Raw genomic sequence first — 12,316 nt, forward strand, 5'->3', positions numbered from 1 at the left:
GCCTGTAAACGATGTGACTTTAAAATACCTCTAAATAATTGGCGTTTCAAGGCATAAAGGCTAAATTTGGGATTGAGCTGTTTGTCTGAAACCGTCTCATATAGAAGCAATGTACTAAAAAATTGGCACAATAAAGCTTTATGCTTTCCTCGGAAGGAAGAGTTTAGGGTTTGAATTTATATTTTTACTCGCTTCTCCTAAGCCAGTAGAGTTGGTTCAGTATCGATCCTATCAACCTTCAAATTTGAGGCTATTTGACAAAACATATATAGTGCGGTGTACTGACCCGTGCTTTCTCATCCGCTCAGTCCAGAGATCAGTCTAGGTATCTAGAGACGCGTGTTAAAAGCTTGTACCAGTGGTAGCGTTAAGACTAATCGTTTATTAAAAGAGAGAAAGGATCACTCAGTGGCGATAGTTTTACGTGATTTATTAAAATTGTGGTTTTCACGTCCTAAAAATTATCGGTGCGGTTAACAATTTTGTTTTTAACAAATGGTATTGAACTTGAAGGAGTGGATACGCCGGAGTCAGAAAAGACAAAGCGCTGAAATTCGTATCTTGCCTGAATCTTTGGTATCTTTGTTTGCCTGAAATTCGTATCTTTGGTTGCCTGAAATGCCTGAACAGGTGGTATTTTTTTTGAAGCAGCCATAGAAGGTGCCATACCTTCAACGTTTCAAGAAATAATAGAGTACAAAGGAAAAAAAACTTTAAGCACAAGTCATTATGCGCGACTGTGGATGGGATGCTAACAGCATTATTCCAGTATTGTAATAAATTTCGGTTGCATAAACCGAAACACATGTGTGAACTTGGAAAGTTGTCGCTTGGCAGCACAATCACTGTGTCTACCTCCACCGTCTTCGTCGATTCACGAGTGGGCTAACAAGCTCAAAATAAACCATCATCACTGCAAATGCGGTGTTTGTCGACACGTCAAAGGTTAGCCGCGCTGAACGCTTCTGTTGCATTCCGTTTACGCCTTCCATTGCACACTTTTTAGCTTTGATGTGGGAAACATACTGTACGGTCATAGAATGCAGAAACTTACCTAAAGCAGTGCATGAGGTCTGCGGAAGCGTATATGTCCCTCTAAAACACCCTTCTTCCGCGAGAGATGCTGCTTTTCTTGCTTTAGGATCAGTGGGAAATCCTTTGATTTTCATCGAAAAACATATGGTTCCTACCAGCCCTGAAGTCGCCAGTTCCCACCAAATGACGATTTCTGTATTGTCACTGTTTGTGCCCTTGGAGCCAGTCCTGATCATTCAGTGTTTCATCGAGGCAGGGTGCATTATCGCTGGCGATGTTACTCTCTATGTTTTAAAACTACACGATTAGGAATTAAACCATCGAATTTTTAGCCGGGAGCAAAAAATCAATTGTGCCGTAGGCTTGCATGCGTCGGTCAACTTCGTGCATTTGCACATTGTTGCCGTACAACTCCTCTAAATTCGAGATGAGAACATGGACCGGCAATTTTAGCCTCTTGAAAGCTTTATTGTCTCGAGCGTCCTGTGATTCCGGCGAAGAAATTTTGTATGCCATCAAAAATCTTCCCCACAATAGAGTCACTTTCTTTTCCAGTAGTAGCTTGGCTGCCAGACATTGTCGTCTCGACGGTGGTTGCACTGAAGACGGCTGAAAAGGTTTAGAGCAAGGGTCAACGTTACGCGGAAGGTCCACAATAAAACAACATGCTAAAGTCGGAGACCGCAAGAATTCACGATGTCGACTTTAATCACAGTGCTGAAAAGTAATAAAACAGATGATACTCATTCTCGCCCTCGATTATAAAAGCAGTACTCAAGATCATGTACATTTCTGTTTGTATGTATCGTCTCATTTAAATTGCACGCTTAACGTAAACACTGCCTGACAAGAAATGTCTTACAAGTTTTTTTAAAGCTGGCAACACTGAGCTGCTTCTCTGCGGGCGCAGAAGAGGAGCAGGAGGAATAAACTTTATTTAACCAAAAATAACTCCTTTCTGGACCCGCAGCCATGAGAGTTGTCTGTGAAGAATTCACTCGCCGCAGATATTAAATTTTATGAAATATTGGTGTATATGGTGGACCAAAGAAAATTCTAGTGTTTCGCGAAACAGGAGTACACATTGGCGTAAATATCTCTAGGGAATCCATTCCTGACGACAAAGAAGCAGTGGATGGTATAGTCTAGTATCTTGAGCTTCATGGCCGGTTGTAAATAATAGATGGTCCCCAGTACACTACCCCCAGTGGGAAGTGGCAGGCCCAAGATCATTTTCTCAGGGCGACCTGTACTCCATTTCAATAAATATATAATATCTCTCTCTTTCTCTCTCTCTCTCTAGCTCGCATGGGTCAGTGGCAACATCATGTAAATACAATGCTTCCCCATCAACTATCGCACGTCTCATTTGTCCTGCCGAGTGGTGTGCCAGCATAAAATGTAGTCTGTCACAAAGCATTGCCGAGGAGGCAGTGAATGGGGGTGGATTAGGATTGACGGCGGTGGAATTGCGGCACTGATCCACAACAAAAGAACTGACAGGGTGCCACTGCCACGCCTAAAGTGAGAAATCGTGCTAAAGCGAGAAAGCAGGAACGTCACGATGCGCAAGGGTTGTGCGAAAAGGGCCGTGTTGCGGCTTATAAGCCGCCGGACGGCGTTCGCATTGACCCCCCCGGGAAGTTTGTGACGGAAAGGTATCAGGTTCTCACGCATTTGTAGAAGCCATGGATGAATGTTTAATTGTGTTTATTACTTTCCACGTGGAGACGCCTACCCAGCCTAATATTATTTAGGCTGGGTACCTTAAATTAGCCATATTAGGTGCCACCTCAGCTGCGGTCATTAAACATTTTGTTTGGGCACAATACTTGCGACAGAAAACATTTCAGCTTGTTTGCTGTTTAGCGCTGATTGCCGCCTTCAAGCATCAGCGTTATACAGACTTTTATTTCATGGCGTACATATTATGGATGGCAGGTTGGTCCAGCTTGCTTAAATTTATGACTTCAAAAATGACAAGGAAGCTCACAGAAACAAGTACCCTATTTACCCGATTCTAACGCGCACTTTTTTTCCGATAAAATAGGCCGAAAAATCGCATGCGCGTTAGAATCGGATACAAAAACCGAAACTGCCGAAACAGCGGAAATTTCGTCCCACCCATTGCCATCGCCATCTCAAGATGGCGCCAATGCTTTTAGCAAGTATTTTTCAGACGCAGCAAGCCTAGGCGTCTAGGCTTGTCTATCGGCGTTCACACAAATCGTCAAATCGTTTGACTTGCGCGAGTGGTTGGCTGAAGCGTGCACCTCTGGAGAACCTCTCGGGACGGGCGTGCGGGGCGTGGGCCGCGATCCCACCGACCATGGTTGAACGTTCGTTCAGAAGTGTGGCATCCCGAATGCGCTTGAAGGCACCGAGGACGAGATGTTGTGGTCAGCGGACAGTGACGAGGAGTGAGATGAATGAGATTACTTCGGGAAATAAATCGCCCGTTTCTCTCGCATTCGTTTGTATGGGTCACAAAGTCCCGTGCGTGTTACAATCGGGGGTGCAAGTTTTTCCGGTTTTTTTGCCAGGAAAATCGCGTGCGCGTTAGAATCGGGGGCGCGTTAGAATCGGGTAAATACGGCAAGTTTGGAGGTAGCGAAGCTCTACGCAACTTTCAAGATCGTCAAGACACATTAGGTTGACGACTGCAGCCGATTTGCTTATTCCTCGCCGCCGTAGCGACCATTACTCCATCATGGTTGCTATAAGTGCGAGCTTCATTTTTTGGAAGTGATAATCATTGGACATCACTTTGGCGGTGTCCAAGGCGATGTCACACACACACAGACACACACACACACACACACACACACACACACACACACACACACACACACACACACACACACACACACACACACGCACGCACGCACGCACGCACGCACGCACGCACGCACACACACAAAAAAAGTTCCTGCGTTTTTGCAGCCGCCCCTTTCCATAGGGGCGATTTCCCGTGCAAGCCGGGTGAACTTCCCAAGCGTTGTAGTCCCACACAAGGGCCGAGCGCGAAGCCGGGGAGTCGCTTGTACCTATTTTACTGGTATGTGCCTGGCACCACCATGGAACACGAATTCACATGGTGCCTTCCACAGCCACGCTGGACGCTCAACTCGCAACCGCCTGTGGCAGGACAAGCCGCCAGACTCTTTCACCCCCGGCAATGGCGCAACGTGGCATGATGGCCGGGGGCCCCGCCAGATGGACAAGGGTCAGGGGCCCCTCCATAGGGTAAAGGCAGCTTTCCAGGCGTGGATTTCCCTTTCAAGGGTCCGCACTCGACCAGGGACGCCTGTACCCGATAAAGAAACCGGTGGGTGCCCGGCGGCACCAGGATTCGAACCCAGTACCTTCCGCATACGAGGCGAGTGCTATACCTCTGAGCCACCGCTGCGGTCAAAAGTTAGGACCCCTTCCACTGGGGCATTTCCCGACAAAGTCGGGTAACTTCCCAAGCACTGGATCCCCTGTTCAGGGGGTGCTTGTACCAATTTTATACTGGTTGGTGCCCAGCGGTACAGAAGTACCTACCACTTTCTTGTAACCAAATGATACGGTACGGGGTGGTATTACGGTTTCCAGGAACCCCCGAGGTAGGCACCTGTTCCCACTTTCAAACTGGTGGGTGGCCAGCGGCTGAAGTCGCGCAGCAGCAGCCTCCCACGTATGCCGCAGTGGTAGAGCGGGTCCAAAGCCCTTTATCCCCTGGCAAGTTAGTACAGGGGGCGCTTGTGCCCTTTTGACTGGTGGGTGCCCAGCGGTTCCTTACCCCGCGCGAATGGGTTCGAGGTACCTCCCACATCGCCTCCCACGGCTGCTTGTGGTGAAGCTCCAAGCGTTTATTCCACCGTCGAGACAAGCTACGCTACGGGGACGCTTGTACCATTTAAAGAAACCGGTGGGTATCCGGCGGCCCAGGATTCGAACCTGGTACCTCCCGCTTACGAGACGAGTGTTTTACCACTCGACCATCGCCGTCGGTGTAAAAGTTACGACCCCTTCCACCGGGGCATTTCCCGACAAAGTTGGGTAACTTCCCAAGCGCTAGATCCCCTGGGCAGGGGGTGGTTGTAACAATTTTTTTTACTGGTTGGTGCCCAGCGGTACAGAAGTACCTACCACTTTCTTGTAACCAAATGATACGGTACGGCGTGGTATTACGGTTTCCAGGAACCCCCGAGATAGGCGCCTGTTCCCACTTTCAAACTGGTGGGTGGCCAGCGGCTGAAGTCGCTGCCCCCCCACTCACACACACACACACACACACACACACACACACACACACACACACACACACACACACACACACACACACACACACACACACACACACACACACACACACACACACACACACACACACACACACACACACACACACACACACACACACACACACACACGCACGCACGCACGCACGCGCGCACGCGCACACGCGCACGCACGCACGCACGCACGCACGCACGCACGCACACACACACGCACACGCACACGCACACACACAAAAAAACGATTGGCTAAACAGCTTCGCCGTGAAAACAGCGCAGGACAACCAAGGGAAGTACAAGGAGGGACGACAGATCAACAGCTGCCGTTGTTCGTCCTTCCGCTGTTCTTGTTCATGTTGCACTGGTTTTACATCACGTAGGTACCACTCGTGTTTACTTAGCTGTACCCTGAGTTTTTCGTATACAGCATCCAGTTCGCGAACACCCAATGTAGTTCTCTATATGGTCGATTCTTCCTTAGCAAGTTTTAAAAATTCGCTAAGCAGCAGGAATTCGATTCCAGAAATGAATTGTGCCAGTACCTGATACCAGAAAGGAAATAGGTGGATGCACACGGTGCAAAAGACTCATGTAACCACATTTAACTTACCACTAAAGAAAACCGCCACTGTAAGCGCGAGAAATGCCATTCGCTGGAGCATGGTGGCTGTCTGTTAAGGAAATCGGCGGACTGGAGTAGAAAAGTGAGAAAAGATGTGTACATCAGTAAATGCACGAAAAAGTGAATATTGAACAATAACAACAATTTTCAGTTTAAGACTGGGATAGAAAATGCCGCTTTCGTCAGGGAACGCTTCATGAAGAATGCATAAAATATGTGTAGTACCCACAAATTCTCAAGTTTTATTAATTTTGCTTTGCTGTTCAGCGCTATCTCAGTTTCTAAAGTTATTGTTATTTTGACTATAAACGCGTTTTTGCCAAGTATTAGTTGTCCTTCCTCTTGCATGTCGCTTGTGTCTGCCTCGAAGAACATTTACGATGTTATATTGGCAAAAAACCCCTCTGAAAGGGCTGGGCTGTGCTGGGTACCTATTTCCGCTTTCGATATTACTGTATAGTGTCGTTATGTGTGCAACAAAATTGAGCAAGGCAACCGAAAAACAAACGAGTATTCGTATCAGGGAATTGGGGACACGCTCACGGAACACACACAGGCTTTCAGAACGTCTGAAGAAATTCTGTCTAGGCTTGCGTGACAATTTCTTACACAACTGACTGAAAAACAGCTCCGAATCGACTCTTGGTCAGATAAAAATTTACTGCTAGTTTTGGTATGTTGCATTACGGAAATATTTCGTATGAATATTGTAAATTGTTTACTATGAGGTTAATATCAATAGAAGTGCGCAAAAGTTAACAAACTACGTTTAGTAATAGGCCTTAATTAAAATAGCAGGTCGGCTACAGGCAGGAAGGGAGATGGTTTCTATTTATCGTAGGGCAGAAGTTTTCTGGCGAAACGATATCCAAAGCCAGCTTACCCTGGGAGTTGGTGGACCGTCTGATACCAATGCAGCACGGAAAATGCCTGTTGAACCTACTTCCGCAGTGTTATTATTTTTCGTAAGTACGCACTTGTAGTATTAAAGACAAAGAAGAACAAAAGTGCGTGCACACGTAGCATAAGAAGTGTAAAGTTTTAAAACTGTATCCTATTTTAGAACAAGGGGACCATGATTCATAACGGTTGGAAAAACACACCGCCATAAATCAGAGAAGGAAAACATAAGTCGATGCCAGAGTGCGCGAATAGAGCATTTCCTGTTTACGGAACTCGGTCAGCTCGACATCTAAAATTTTTCAAAGCGCAGCTGTGCATGCTTTAACTCTGCGGCAGCCGTTTATGTAGGCAAAGGGAAAATATGAAATTTAAAGCAATGTTTTGTTTATTGATATTTTTTGTTTTCCTCCTCATTGTTTTTGCCGATCTCTAACATCCACCTCAGTGCATTCTAATCATCCCCGTCTGGAGTAGGAAGTGCTCCGGCAGGGACAGCTGTCTTCTCTAGTACACATCAAAGATTTCGGTCTCTCTCTCACTACTTTTCGGCCGTATTCTGCATGCGTTTCATTGGGGCTTGTGGCTTGTGGCTATTCGCACTAGTCTTCACTGCATTTGTTCATAAACCCCCTGAAATTCTTTCTTGCAGTAGCATGTTGAAAATAATGTATTGATGATATGTTTGATTTCTAAAAAAAAGAAATTTTCACATATGTACCTAATAAGTTTGTACTGCCTTGTTCACACGTTTTTTTTACCGGCTAGAAATTGTGTAACTGGTCTTAACACAATGTATCACCACCACTCCTGCTTAGGCCCATTCGTGGTTCGCAGTATTGTTTCAATAAATAAATAAATAAATAAATAAATAAATAAATAAATAAATAAATAAATAAATAAATAAATAAATAAATAAATAAATAAATAAATAAAATGTGCCAGTGAGCACTGCGGGTTTAAATGTGGAACTATCGACGTATTACCGAAACACACGACGTTGTTGTTACTTGTCAGATAGTAGTAAATAGTGTTGTGGTTATTTTTTTGTTGCGTGAAAATTGGACACTCAAGGAAGATGAAGCCGTGTTCACTTTTTTAACCGTAGGATTCACTGCAAATGTAACTCAAGACTCCAGAAACTGCAAGTTCTTATATCTTCTATATAACCTATAAGTTATATAAGAACCTATAAGTTCTATATGTATATCGCAACACCAATATCCAAGCTATTTGCCCAACTTTCTGTTTGAAGATGAGTCGCAGGAATGTCAAACTTCTTGGCCGCTTTGAGTTGCCAATGAGAAACGTGCAAGTGAACCTAGCCTACCTCCTACAAATGAAGCGAACAAGTCAAAGAAGTGTCTACAACATTGCTCGTGTACTCGATGCTAGCCCCTCAAACTTTCTCTGCTTTCTTCCGTACCTATCTCAGGTTGTCGCAAGGCGGTTTCCATGGACAATGTTCCTCATTCTTGAGCTTCAGTTTGAATCAATTGATTGATTGAAGCTCAATGATTCAAGACCCCCTGTACACTAAAGATAACGTCGCCAATTAGGCACTGATACTTTGTGGGACACACGAATAAGAACCGAGGAGCTCGGCCGTTGATTCGTAGCTGAGATGTCGTCTTTCAAATGCAGAGCATTTCTTTAACTGACATGTAGCGTCCGCCGTCCATCCGCAACAGCTCAGCCCGCAGGTGCGCCCTCTCCCCCATACCTCCTCTCCCGCATCACGCTTGCAGCACATGTGCAGCGCGCGAGGCTTCGTAGTTGAGCGCGCTCCGACGCTGCAAGCACCGTATCAACAGCAGGTGCTGGCGTGACGGTGGCGTGATAGCGCTCTCTCTCTACACGGAACCCCACTATGCTCTGCATTTACACGTGTCCCTCGCGCGGGGGCATGCGACGGAGGATTTTTTTAATTCGCTTTGAATGGGGGGACTTCGATTAGCTGCCCGTCATCAAACGTGGCCATCGCCTTGGCTTTGATTGTGCCAAAACTTTCGCTTTTATGGTGCGGGCTGTCTAGTGCACGCTCCCGTTACACCGTATCCGTCGGTCGGCCACAGTTTTGTTTAGGGAACTTCGAAATAGCTAGAACTGCCGCAGACTTCGCTGCCCTTCACAGCAAGCTCGAATGCAGGCTTTACCGTTCCTCTAGAGCTCCTAGTCACCAGGTCGCAGTACGGCTCCTGCAAGCAGTGTTATGTGCAACGGGATCGACGACAGTGAACTACTCCTCTCTCCTTGTTTCCCAGTTTTTAGATGCAAAGCATCTCATGCTCGGGGCTGTGACCCTCCATCCCTCGTTGTCGTTGTCCACCGTCCGCACTCTACTGCGCATGCGCGTCTCTTCAGCCCCGTCAGCGTCTGGGCTGACGTCAGCGCAGTCCACTATGAAAAGAAATAGTGAGGCGGCACCCGGTTTCGATCCCACGACTCTCTGGCCGCAAGAGGAGGTACGTGGCGCTCTTTTCACTGCGCTACAAACCGAGACGGGAGCATGTGCAACGAACGCGCCTTATGTCCTGCACTCATTCAAACTACGTCAAGAAGCTACTGACACAACGAAGGCACGCGAAGCTGAACGTCAACGGACACGATAAACTGAAAACTAATGGGAACTTCAGTCGACCCCAAGGCTGCTTCGCATACTACTCAGGGTTCCCCTATGGGAAGATGGTGCAATTTTTTAAACTTACTTTGCTCTACCCTGTCCTTTTCTACTCCTATATTCACTTCCCCGGATAGGGTTGAATGGAGGTGAACTTTCCCGAGAAGTTCAATAACACCTCCATTACATTTCTGTTCCCCTTTTCTCTAAAAATGAACGACTACCCCCCTCCCTGTTCACCCTAATAAAAAGCGAGCGTTTGTAGCTTGTGTGGCATTCCCCGTGGGATTGACCAGCCAGAATTGAGCAAGCAGTTGTGATTACTGGCTACTTGGACCTGTGAGTTGATATTTGGTGTGACTTGTGCTGTCTCACATTTTAGGCGTGCTTTTCAAGGATGTAAACGGAGGGGAAGGCGGAGGTAAACATATTATTGTTGCCACCACACCAAAGGCCGCTGGCCGCCATGGCTAGAATGCCTGCTCAGGAAAAATTCATGTTAACAGAGGATATACGAGGTACCTTGTCGGCAAGAAAATTACATGGTGCTGCTCCGTTCCGACGATAGAAATTAATTGCCGAGTACTTCCAAGCACGAAAGAAAGAGTAAAAGCGATAATCAGCGTCTCTGCAGAGTAGGTTCAGTTAAGCAAAAGCAGCTGCCTTCATTGAGACATTCCTGGATAAGCACTGCCTTATCGGGCACGGCCCCTATCCACAAATGTTGCGAAGTTTTGTCTGCCTACCTCGTGGACCTCGTCTGTGTACAAAAAATTCTCGTTTTATAGAGCGAAAGCTTAACTACTGCATACAGGGAACACGAAAACGGCTTATAGTGTGAATCTGACTTTTACGTTCATCTAAGGTCAAGCCCGGACCTCGTGCTGTTGCGCAGTAAAAGCCTTTAAGCCCAGGTGTGTTCCAAAAATGAGTGTGGAGAGGGGGACAGGGGAAGAAAAATTGGCCGCGTATCTGCTCCTTTCGTTGCAAATGCCGTCAAAAGACGATAGTCTTTATCGGCTTTTGCGATGTAAATGCCTCCCTTCGCTTTCCCGCTCACCTCTCATGTTGCTCCTCTTGCGTCGCGCTCCTCCCAAGGTAAATACGCGAAATGGTTGCTTAAATCATTTTAAATTTCCCGCGTTCCACTGCTCCAAACCGGGTGTCTCGATGCGAACGCTGCCGTACGGTGAAGACGAGCGTTCATCGAGGTGCCCTACTTCAAAGTTTATAGAACCACGTTTCCCTACTCCACGTGCGTTGCAAGCAGAACGTGAAACCGATATAGTGGAAGCTTGCGTAACTGTTGCTGGTTGATTTCTTAAAATGGCGCCAGAAGCTGTAGTGGCGCGGGCGACAGCAGGCGACGGCGGAGTGAATTCTTTTTTTGCAGTTGATGAAGTATTTAATTTCGCAAAAGTCCAGCATGTTTGATTTTTTATAAAGGAACGCTGCAAATATTACTTCTGTGTTGATTTGTTGTCTCATATTTGCGTAATGTCTTGTTCTTCTTCAACAATGTTGACAAGTATGAACCTTACACCGGACATAGACGGGTAGATTTAGCTGTGACTATATAAGACTATTGCGCAGGCATTGTTTTGCTTTGGCCGGGCGGCTGAATCGAGTCACAGACAGACAGACGGACAGACGGACAGACAGACAGACAGACAGACATACAGACAGACCAAAATTTCTGGGTTTAAGTAGCCCAAGAAAGACTATCGTCTTTAAAAAACAAACTCGTGCCACCGGAAAGTTAAATGCTCTGGCTGCTCCTAAGTTCACCGGGCGTTCCCACGTACAGCGCCGATCGCCATGATTAGTGTCTGCGTCTCGTCTTGAAGGAAAATCAGGCGTGTGTTCAATGCTCGCTATAAGGGCGAAACTTAGTTATCGGTAAAAAAACACGGTTAAAACGCGTTAAACCTCAAAAAATTCTTTTCTGAGAAGACGAGAAAGTCCGGATCTAAGGTCCCCGGAGGGCGACTTGTGCCACTCCAGTATCACTCATATCCATGGTTGCCGGCGACGTTTACCGCTGCCACGAGACCAGTGACGTTGGCTTGAAGACCACAAACACTCCACTTATTATGGTATAGCAAATACCGTATTTACCCGATTCTAACGCGCCCCCGATTCTAACGCGCACCCGATTTTCCTGGCAAAAAAAACCGAAAAAACTTGCACCTCCGATTGTAACGCGCACGGGACTTTGTGAACCAGACAAACGAATGCGAGAGAAACGGGCGATTTATTTCCCGACGTAATCTCTCATCTCACTCCTCGTCGCTCTCCGCTGACCACAACATCTCGTCCTCGGTTCCGTCAAGTGCGTTCGCGATGCCACACTTCTGAATGAACGTTCAACCATGGTCGATGGGATCGTTGCCCACGCCTCGCACGCCTATCCGGAGAGCTTCTTCAGAGGTGCACGCTTCAGCCGACCGCTCGTTTTGAACGCGTGGGAGCCGCTGCTCCCATTGCTGTTATCAGGCGCGCAAGTGAAACGATTTGACAATTTGTGTGAACGCCGATAGAAAAGCCTATGCGCCTAGGCGTCTTATAGAGGAAAACCGTCGGCAAGAGGAGAAGAAACGGTCGATCGTTTCTGGTTCTTTGCAGAAAGCGCATAGCGGCGACGGGGCGAGATTAGAGCGGTGCAAGTAATAATTTAAATTTGGCACGCGACAGCGAAAGCTAGTAAGGGTGACTTCGCAAGCTCGCGACTGGCTTATGCTGCACGTAAGTGTTGCCACGATTGCGGCGAACGCTGGAGTCTTTCTCATTGCGAGTAAGTGTTGCCACGATTACGACGAAAGCTGGATTGGCTAATCTTCGCCGATCTCCCTAAGT

General features: G+C 47.0%; 1 long non-coding RNA gene across 1 annotated transcript; it reads right to left on the minus strand.

The window, feature by feature from the left end:
* Positions 1 to 700: 700 nt before the first annotated feature.
* On the minus strand, positions 701 to 7,035 carry LOC144144816 (uncharacterized). The gene is made up of 3 exons (XR_013317341.1): positions 6,824 to 7,035; positions 5,929 to 6,009; positions 701 to 1,644 (listed from the first exon to the last, which is right to left on the minus strand). It is a non-coding gene; the product is annotated as an uncharacterized LOC144144816 (long non-coding RNA).
* Positions 7,036 to 12,316: the final 5,281 nt, after the last annotated feature.

The sequence above is a fragment of the Haemaphysalis longicornis genome, unplaced genomic scaffold (genome assembly GCF_048455015.1).
Source record: "Haemaphysalis longicornis isolate Haplotype H1 unplaced genomic scaffold, Haemaphysalis longicornis Haplotype H1 scaffold_7, whole genome shotgun sequence".
In the NCBI taxonomy this organism is placed as follows: domain Eukaryota; kingdom Metazoa; phylum Arthropoda; class Arachnida; order Ixodida; family Ixodidae; genus Haemaphysalis; species Haemaphysalis longicornis.